This window comes from Perca flavescens, chromosome 15, assembly GCF_004354835.1.
Source record: "Perca flavescens isolate YP-PL-M2 chromosome 15, PFLA_1.0, whole genome shotgun sequence".
NCBI classification, from domain to species: Eukaryota; Metazoa; Chordata; class Actinopteri; order Perciformes; family Percidae; genus Perca; species Perca flavescens.
The window spans coordinates 16,687,819-16,698,862 of record NC_041345.1 but is presented as its reverse complement, the minus strand read 5'-3'; the positions used below and the strand labels follow the sequence as shown (position 1 = coordinate 16,698,862).

Genomic DNA, 11,044 nt, shown 5'->3' with positions numbered 1-11,044 from the left:
AAGAACTGAGCCTTGTAGGCCCTGCTTCAGTTTTCAGCATCATCCAGTTTATGTTCAAGCTCCGATACTCCCCTAAAGTTGTTAGAGAGCCATGAATCAGCGTTAAACTTCACTGAATATTGTTCATTTTTACGTCGAAGTGTGATAACATTTCAGCTTTCAGTTGTTGTATAGTGTCCACTATAAACTTGTTGGTAACGGATTGCTCCATGATGGACATCAGGCGCTGTAAATCAGGTGCTTTGAGGATGTTGTTTATACAAAGCGTCGATGTGCAAGTAAAAATTGCATTCGTAGCAAAATTAGATGATTTACAAGTTATTTGACGGCAAATCTAGTCATTCTTGCAGGTCTGACTTCCTCAAGAGCTCACGCCGCCGCCATCTTGTATTGTGTATTCTGCCTTTGGTGTGGGAGATCTGGGTACAAATTACACTCCTCAGTTCGAAGCTGTAGCTACCAGGCTATTGTAATTTCAGATCATGCCCCATTAACTCTTGAACTAGCTTTACCAAATCAGCCTCTATCCAGTCGACAGTGGCGCTTCAACTCCCTGTTCCTTCCCGACGAATCCTTTCTCAACTTCATGTCTAACCATATTGTTTCCTTCCTAGAAATAAACCAGACTCTGGATGTATCTATTGCAACCTTATGGGAGACATTAAAAGCCTTTATGAGAGGCCAAATTATATCGTACTCTGCCTTCACCCGGAAACGTAAATTGCTAAAACTCAGTGCCTTAAAGGATGAAATATTGGAAATTGATAGGACTTGCTTCATCCCCGTCACCTGAGCTGCACAAACAACGTCTTTCATTACAAACACAATTCGAAACATTGTCAACTGGACATGCAGAACGCCTCCTTCTGCAGTCACGTTCTAAGTTCTACGAACAAGGAGAGAAATCAGGCAAGATTCTGGCACATCAGCTACGCCAAGCAGCAGTCCGCCAAAATATTACAGAAATTCGCACTCCCTCAGGTACCACTACTACTGATTACGACAATATAAATGACACATTCCGTAACTTCTATTTTAAACTCTATTCATCCGACTCCCTTGAAGATCAGACACCCATGGAAAGATTCTTTGAGAACTTGGAGATTCCGTCCTTCGACGAAAATGTTAGAGACAGATTTGAGGAGCCGGTTTCCGAAATTGAGATAACAAGAGCTGTTAGAGCCATGCAGACGGGGAAGTCACGATGGCTTTCCAGTGGAATTTTATAGGGCATTCTCAAATCTTCTCTCACCGCTTTCGTTCGGCGAGGCATTTAGAGCTCACTCTCTTCCTCGGTCTTTATGTGAAGCTTCAATTTCAATTATATTTAAGAAGGGTAGAGATCCCCTCGACTGTGCGTCTTATTGGCCAATCTTACTCCTCAACGCTGACGTAAAGATATTGGCGAAGGCCCTTGCCCATCGCTTGGAAACCGTCCTCCCTGATATAATTTCTCCAGACCAGGCTAGATTTGTTAAAAACAGGCATTCGTTTTTCAACCTCTGTCGTCTTTTCAATAGTTTGTGTTCAGAGCCCTCTCATGTCGCGGAGGTGGTGGTTTCATTTGACGCTGAAAAGACCTTCGATTGCGTTGATTGGGATTACCTCTTCTTTACCCAGGACGAATTTGGTTTCGGTGATAATTTCATTTCCTGGGTCAAATTATTGTATTCCTCTCCAACGGCCTCAATTCGAACAAACAACACCATTTCACCTCCCTTCCAGCTGCGCAGAGGTACTGGGCAGGGGTGCCCTTTAAGCCCTCTACTCTTTGTAATAGCAATAGAGCACCTTGCCATAGCCTTGCGCAGGGACGATAGCATTCGTGGTACATAGAGACAAGGAACACAAAGTTTTGCTCTTTGCGGACGACCTGCTTATCCTGGTATCTGAACCGATGAGCTGCATCGCCAAGATCTTAAAATTGTTAAGAGATTTTGGCTTGTTCTCTGGATATAAACTTAATAGTGAACAATAAGTGAACTATTCCTGATTAACGCTGCATCAGACCAATGCTCACTGGACTCTCTTCCATCTAAGGTCTCACCTAAAAAGTTTACTTATCTTGGCGTAGTTGTAACACGGCAATATGCTGATCTTTTTAAATGCAATTTGCAACCTCTTCTGGGTTGAACCAAATTAGATCTGGAGTGCTGGTCTGGGCTCCCCTTATCTCTCGCAGGCCGCATAAACACGGTTAAGATGACCATCTTGCCTAAGTTTTTGTATTTATTCCAGTCCGTACCACTCTACATTAAAAAATGTTTCTTCTCTTCACTAGACCAACTTATCTCTTCATTCATTTGGAACAGTAAGCCGTCTCGGATTCGTAAAGCCATTCTTCAGAGACCCCGCTCAAAGGGCGGACTAGCCCAACCAAACTTCCAGCAATATTACTGGTCCTGCAACGTACGGTCTCTGTCCGCCTGGCAGTCCAAGCCCGCAGACACCAAAACTCCATGTTGGCTAGTCCTGGAAGCATCACCTGTCTCCCTTACTTCTCTTCATTCCATCCTTTGCTCAGCACTTCCTTGGGCTCATCCTTTGCCAAAATTCACCATCAACCCAATCATTTGTGGATCTGTCAAAATTTGGAATCAATTTAAAAAGGCGCTCAAGTGTAGAAACATCCCACTTGGAACCCCCATTGCAAAAAATCAGGCTTTCCCTCCATCCCTCACCGATGGAACTTTCGAAATTTGGAGACACAAAGGATTACTTTAAAGGACTTATTTATTGACAACACTTTTGTGTCTTTCGACCAGCTCTCCAGAAAGTTCAATCTACCCCAAACTCACTTCTTTAGATATTTACAGATACAGGACTTTACACGCTCTAAATTGGGTGACTTTCCAGCTCTCCCCCCCAAAACCCAATTAGACCTTATTTTAGATTTCGACCCTGTCAAGAAGGGGTATATTAGTAAACTCTACGACGCAAATAATAAGGGGGGCAAGATACCACTCAAACCAATAAAAATCGATGGGACACTCCTCTTCATTATGCATAAGACATTGTGTTCAAAGTGGTCCATCGCCTGCATTATTCCAAAAAGAGATTGTCGAGAATTTATCCAGAGCTTAATCCAGAATGTGACAGATGTAAACGGGAAACTGATGACCTATTCCATATGTTCTAGTCCTGCCCAAAACTGACTCCATTTTGGGAATCCTGGATGTTTTTCCTTTTTCAGACCATTCTTTGTAAACCCTAGAAATGGTTGTTTGTGAAAATCCCAGTAACTGAGCAGATTGTGAAATACTCAGACCAGCCCATCTGGCACCAACAACCATGCCACGCTCAAAGTTGCTTAGATCACCTTTCTTTCCCATTCTAACATTCAGTTTGGAGTTCAGGAGATTGTCCAGACCTGGACCACACTCCTAAATGCATTGAAGCAGCTGCCATGTGATTGGTTGATTAGATAATATCATTAACGTGAAATTGAACAGGTGTTCCTAATAATCCTTTAGGTGAGTGTATATATATATTTAAATCTTTTGGTTCAGGCACCGTTTTAAAAGTATTGTTTTAGCACCGAGAAAATGTGTTTTCCCTTTATTTTCTTCTCCCGGGTGACCTTTTTCAGCACTTCTGAGTTTTCAGGTACGGTAGTCTATATCCACCACCTTCCACTTCCGGGATTGCTGTGATTTCACTCTTCTCAGCTGGATGTCCATTACCTTCCGTTTTGTGTGTGTTGGAATTTTAAACTCCGGTGGATTTATGAGGACCATGGTTAACTGCTCCTCAGATCTCTGCAGGGTAAATCCAGACAGCTAGCTAGACTATCTGTCCAATCTGAGTTTTCTGATGCACGACTAAAACAACTTTTGAACGTACACATGTTCCATCAAAACACACAACTTGACAGCCAATAGTTCGATTGTTTTTTCTTCTTTTTTCTTTTTTTTATAATAGTAGCGGCTAATACAGCCTGAATCTGCTAGCCTCAAGAAGAGATCATTTAGCAGATGTCTCCCTCTGGAGCCCTCCCACTGCGCAATGTGACGTCGAAGGGACGTCTTTTCCATGTAAGTTTTGGACGTCCAATTTCGGTCCACTGAAGGGGTTGTTTTGTAACGCCAGGCGACGTCTTTTTTCGACGTCTACCGCACGTCTAATGTTGACGTCCGGGGGACCTCCGTGTAAGGGCTATTTATAGTCCAAATGTGGTTGTTTGTGGACGTCTTTTCAACGTCAAATTTAGACTAATTTTAGACGTTTTTATACTACTTTTATAACTGTAGTCCCATGTTTCAAGAGGATGGAGGACATGTTTTCTGTACCATGTGATCATTTTCCTGTGTAGCTACAGGAAAATTAACTGGCACAGAACACGTCCTCCACTCTCTGGAAACATGGGACTACAGTTATACACATACACATACAAATAAATCCCAATTTATTACTTTATTTTTTATTATTTATTCAAAAATAAATTGTCCTAAATGGCATCAGAAGGGCACCAGACATATCAAGCACAATGTACAATTTATAAAGCGCTTTTGAGGGTACTCAAAGACAATTTATACAAGTTCAAATGATCATAGAAAATAGCACACTATAACACATTAAAAGCTATTCTGAAAATAAAAAAACTTTTGATCATGTAGGTAGATTTTGAGATAATTAGCCTACATTGGTCTATACTAAGCGCGAATGTACAAAAATACTATTAAAAGCTTAAACCAGTGTTTTTTTAAAGTCTGAAACTGTGTGCTTCCTCTCAATCAAAGAGCTGGGGCACATTCAATGTCAAAACAGCAGGTTTCCTTGGAACGGTGTGCAACGGCTTGAGTTATGTTTTCTCTCATTTGGTGGGTGTGTCTCAATTATTGGTTGGGTTCTAGGTGATACCCAATCAGTAGAGATGTGTCTGTAAACCTGTGCACCCAGTTTCAGTTTAAAAAAAAATCACTTGCTTAGCCTTTCTCAATTTTTGGTTACCTATGGGATCAGGATAATGTTATTTAAACCTAAAGACACTTTTGAGCAAAGAATAACATTTATTTATTAAGAAAAGTCATTATTTTTCTCAATCTGTAGGAGTCGCTGAAATATACAGCATTTCTCTCTTTTGACTAAGCTGTGTATCCCTGCTTCACAACAGCAGTCTGTACATGTTGGAGAACAAAAACTGATTGTCACACTAATACTACTGAACAAATTCAAGTACTGCTTATCATATTGTCCACTGTCCATCATAATGTCAATTATTTCAGTAAAAAAAAAAAAAAAAAAAAAAACGGCTGTCTCTGCTACAGCCTCTACTCCAGTCTGTTGCCAGTCAGGGAAGTCCTTGATGGCCCTCTCGGTGTCGGACTCAGGAAAGTAGGATTCCTCGGTGCTGCTGCTACTGCTGCTGCAAGAACAAAAGATTTGGGTTATGTGCGTTCATTTGAAGAAGTATGTTTTAATGCATGGACGTTTTTTTCAGTTTTTTTTCCCCGTCTCCCATTGTTTTTAAGAAGTGGTTGAGTAATAATTGTAACGTAAGGCTGGGGGAATAATAATCGTTTTTTTGCAGATGTGAATAGAAGACCGGTTTTAAGGTTTAATGGTAATCACAATTATTTAAAAAAAAAGCATTTACTTTTCATACCAAAAGGTGTCATTTTATGCTGCCCTCTCTTTACTTACTTACTTACTTACTTACTTACTTACTTACTTACTTACTTACTTTACTTACTTCCTACTCCCATTTTCAATTAAGATTTTTGTAAACTTACCACAGATGATTCGGAAAAGTAATGACTGGGAATATGGCAGCTTTCCACATTTCCCCGTTGAATATCTTGGTCATCATGGCAATTGAGAGATCTGAAAAATAGAAACATTAAAATAAGATAAGATCCTTAAATTAGTCCCACAATTGGGATATTTTCAGTGATACTGCACCAAATGGAACACGCAATAAAGATAATGATAGAGGAAGTCTAGGAACCCTTGATCACACAGGGGATGGAAAAATAGAGCAACAAATAGGCCTAAGAATCATGAGTGGCACTGCAACTGCCCCAAATACTAAATAGATTTTGATTACAGGTGTGTAATTTGCATCATGCACCAAACTAATTAGGCAATAACATACCTGACTCTTTTTACTTGTTGATCAGGCTTATACACACACAAATAGTCTTGTGGTATGATGTCCTTCATCTCTGCATTGCCTTCTCTCACAACTCCTGGCCACGTTTTCTGATCTTCCACTATACATCATACCAACATAAAAACAGACACACTATGTCAAAACTACTATCAAAAAAATGCTGCTCTTTGTAAGGATGCAGTATTTTTAGTATTGTAAACTATTGTTTTGCAATAAACACAGTGTATTCCTGACATTTAGTAGAAGATGGTGATGATATTCTTAGCAAGAACCACCTTTTTAATAAGGGATAACTAGTGAAACATGCAAACAACAGTCTACCAAAACCCTTGCTATAAACATGATACGAAAAGTTAAGTACCAATAAAATGAATTGTGATATTGATAATTATATTGATCTTAAAGTCAAATGTGATTCAATACGTCCATCGAACGTGTTTAGTCCCTGTTAAAGCCGATTATAAACGCTAATATCAGTTTTATGTTAAGTTAGCTAGCTAGGCTTATGGTCAATTTGACTGTCCTGACACTAACTACATTAAGCTAACGCTAGCTGGTCAGGTAAATTATTTTTATTTAAGTAATCAAAGTTAGTGATATAGCTAGCAGTAAGAAAATTGTGGTAACGGGTGGCTATGCTCATCGGGGTTTTGAAGGCTAACGTTAGCCAACGAAAACGGGCACCATCTAATTACTGATGTTTTATGACCGTCAGCACTCCGAACGCCGTTGTCAAAACCAATTGTTAACCAGATTTAATGCTGAGTGCACAGAAACGAACCACAGTCTTACTAAAATGTCCTAAAATTAATTTTACATTGTGGTAATAAGCAGGGTAAAAATAGAACCTTATCACAATGGGAGTTAAAGTACAAACGTTAGCCTGCCATTAGACGGCCCCTGAACCTCTTCACCTTTTTTAAATATGATTTAGGTAGCTAACGTTAATGGCCTGTGTAACGTTAACGTTATAGTTAGCCACATTAAATTATGGAACAGCCAAATTAACTTACCGCAATAGACATAGCTAGCTAGCTAGCTAGCTAATGTAAACTTTACATTCAGATTCAATCAGATAAGTACATTTAGCTAGAGCACGGATATTTTAATTTTAAATGAATGTGAAAAAGGACGGCTAGCGCGATGTTAACCTGATCTAATGGCTCTAAAGTTACTTTAAACCATGACATGGTGTAACTTACTAACACATCTTGTTATTTCTCAGAGCAACACCAACTTCCACATGCGAAAACGTCGAAATATTTGTATTAACATTACGTTAACATGCTTACCATGGGGTTTGACAGCAGCAACGAAGCAGTCTCCATCCTAACCATTAGCTAGTAGACTGTGGCAACGTTTGTCCTTTCTTTATGGACTGTGGCGCGAATGGGTTGCTGGGAGGAATTCAGATCCACGCTCAATAAACGATGCTTCCAAATGACCCGCGAACAACTGAGGACGTTTTTTTTTATTTTAATTATTTTTTTTTTTTTTACAACTGAGGAACTTGTAGCCCATAGATATACATGTATATATCTATGCTTGTAGCCTAACACCGACATGCTGCGATGTATATATAGATTTCCATCAAAATATGATATCCAGACGATGCTTCAAAATGACTCGCGATCCGTTGCAGATGAAGCAATAATTTGCAGTGGGCTGCTTACTATACTGTCTATGGGTTCATCCATATATATATACATATATATATGGGTTAATCCATATGTCAATGTTAATCATGCAAATTTTCTGCACCTGTCATGGACGTCCAAATGACGTCCAAAAAATTACCCAGTTCAAAGATCAAATGTTGAACGTCAATATGACGTTCAAGTTGGGTCACGGTTGGACGTCCAAATAGTGGACCTAGTTTGGACGTCGAATAAGGTCATGTCCAGAATTGGTCATGGACCGACGGACCCAATATAGACATGATCTGCACGTCTATCCAACGTGGGCTCTGTAGGTTTTATGCTTCTTTTTTCATTATGCACTAGTACACCCTAAGATCTATGATCTATGTTGTATATGATTATGCTAAACAACACCATTCAAATACAACTCATAAATTGCAATACATTGTTTGCATATTCTTTGGATTTTAGTCACAAATGCTACATATTCTTAAACTATAGTTAATCCCTCTCTGAGCTCTGAGGACGATCCACAGGGACCAGAGGGCCATAGGTCCTCTCAGTGTCTGGTCCAACTGTAACTTTAAATGAATGTGTACATCACCTGCCAAAAGAACTCCATAAAATGGATATCCGTTGTGTCTCTTCCCCTGACCCCTGCCCAGGTACCCTGCCAACATCTGTAATGTAACTTAAAAATGGAATTAGATGCTTTGATGGTGTTAAACCAATAACTATCATTAAAAGTTTGGCACAAATGAAGTATTGACAGTGCCAACAATCTCATGTTTTGTGTATTTTTGGAACTCTAATAACCAAGCCTGTTCCAAATTTTGAAATATTCCTCAATGGTCAGATAAGAAATACCATTAAGATGTCAGACAGTGTCTAACAGACTCTAATATTTTAGGTCTAGTCACAGTGACTAGACTTTGCATCTAAAGTAACATACAGTAAGTGAAATAGTAATATTTATTTCTTTTTGCAATGATGGATCACCTTTCCTTTTACACTGTAAGTACAAGTTGTTTTTATTGGTTTGTGTTACACAGTGAGAGAAACTGAGGACTGCAAACACAGACAGAGACTATATGTGTGCATTAAAGTCAATATAGTGCTTTCTGTTAGTGTGAAACAATGCTGGTAATAAGCCAAAATACAATTCTACAGTTCCTTTGCCATAATTTTTAGGAATATTATTGGACTCCATATTTCAGCACATTGTCTTAATGTAGTCATGCAATTCTTTAAAAATCTAGGTAAAGATCAATAATAGAGCATTATATCAGCCAGCCAAACCATAAGCCATTTAAATCACTTCCTTGCAATTATAGACATAATGTATAATATATATTTTGAGCACTATTTCCTTGAAAATGTACATGCCAAAAATATTTTGGAATGTAAATTATTGTGTCCCAAAGGACACAGTAACCAGCACAACCTTGAAGACTAATCTGTTAAGTCTCAAAAAAGTGAAAATGACTGAGAGGCATTTAATTGACAAAAGTAAATGGTTACTAAACAATGTATTCCAAAATTGTACCCATATGCCAAAATGTCTTTGAGAACTATCATTGCCATGGTTTTTAGCTTTTCCATATGATATTACAGAAAATGATGATGGCAGTGAAGCTGATGCACACTAATATACACATAATTGTAAGAACTGTTTATTTCACCAAATAAAAATAACATTATTTTCACCTCTTCTGAACAAAAATAATGTAGCTCTTTATAAATGTACTCAATCAAAACAAGTGGCCGCTGTTATTATGTCATGGTGAATTCCTGTACTTCTGCCCACACACTACAGTTTACTGTTCATAAACGCAACAGTAATACACAGTATGTAGCCACATACAGTTGTCTACCTTAGTGACATTTAGCTGTCCTATTTTAGCTGAAGAGAGGTAATTTAGAATATGCATGCCGCAAAGGAACAAAGCCCACATGTGTGGGATGCATTTCTCTTCAGCAACTCAATGTTTCTTTAGGCTTTCATTGATGGAATGGGTATCTTGACAACTTAATGTGCCTTCAGTAATTCTCTTAAATTGTCCTTTTGGAATACAGCCCAATACTGAAGCCCAGTAATGCCTGAACTACATTAAAACTGGGCTTTAACCCTTTGGCTCTGTTTCAGGTTATACAATAGCTAATCATTCTGAGTGCTTAAGAGTTTATTAGGATGCTTCTATACATTTAAAAAAAAAAAAATGATGGGACCACGCTGACGTGCATGGCTGGTTTACCAGCAATTCCTGCCTTTTATATGGTTGTTAATCTTTGGTGCCTCTGTGCATGTGAACTTTTAACATCCTATCTGGTTAAAAAACAATAATCATGTCAGAAGATCTACATTCAACAACTAAATAGTACTTTTATGAATGAAATCCTTGTTACTGGGCTAATATACAGACGGTAATATTTCACCGTCATTGAAAGCTAAATTCAAATAAGTCAGACCATGTAGCAAGTAAATATTTCAAAGTGACAGCACCCTGGTCAATTGACATTTCATACTGAAAAGGTGTAGGAGTAAAGTAATGAATCAGTTCAAAGAAAGGTGAATTTCGGTTTTAATTTAGACCCTGTCAAGATCCTATCAGACTTTGAGGGACAGCAGCAGCGTGCAGAGAGAGACAGCATGAAGTCATATCACTTCTGTATAGGCAGCAGGAAATCAATTAAAGTGAGATGGTATTGTGCTCCAGACTAGCATGACACCATGCAGCATGTGCCCTGTAACATAGTTTATAATATACTATGTTTGACACTCACCTCACATACACAGGAATCTAATAGGCATAGTACAATTAATGATATTTAATCATTAGAGCATAATATAAATAAGATAATCCAGCAGAATGAAAACTACTTAGACTAAATATGCATTTACTTCATCACACACACAGTAGCCCACTGCAATTTCAAGCATTCCCCTTCCTTCTTTATCACATCATTTTAGGGACTTCTACTCTGCATCAACCAAACTCTTAAATCCAGTCAGAAGAGTCGACTGAGTCCAGATATCTGGTGGGTACATTCTCAGGTATTGGCTCTTACTAAAAGTGTTATTTGCAAGCACACAGAGTTTCGAGGCAGAGAGGGCAAACAATTTGTGAACTGAGTTGGTTCACATTTTGCTTTGAAAGTTGTTAGGATGGGACTTTTTTTATACACATGCTGTACATCAGCCAGTATGTTCAACCCACTGGGTTGCCTTTCTGAAGAAAAAAGCTGAACTGTGTGTGTGTGTGTGTGTGTGTGTGTGTGTGTGTGTGTGTGT

At 38.7% G+C, this 11,044-nt stretch overlaps 1 long non-coding RNA gene across 1 annotated transcript; it reads right to left on the bottom strand.

The window, feature by feature from the left end:
- Positions 1 to 4,449: 4,449 nt before the first annotated feature.
- LOC114570295 (uncharacterized) lies at positions 4,450 to 7,481 on the bottom strand. Its single transcript, XR_003694482.1, has 4 exons — positions 7,405 to 7,481; positions 6,095 to 6,212; positions 5,733 to 5,823; positions 4,450 to 5,365 (listed from the first exon to the last, which is right to left on the bottom strand). It is a non-coding gene; the product is annotated as an uncharacterized LOC114570295 (long non-coding RNA).
- Between the last annotated feature and the right edge of the window lie 3,563 nt (positions 7,482 to 11,044).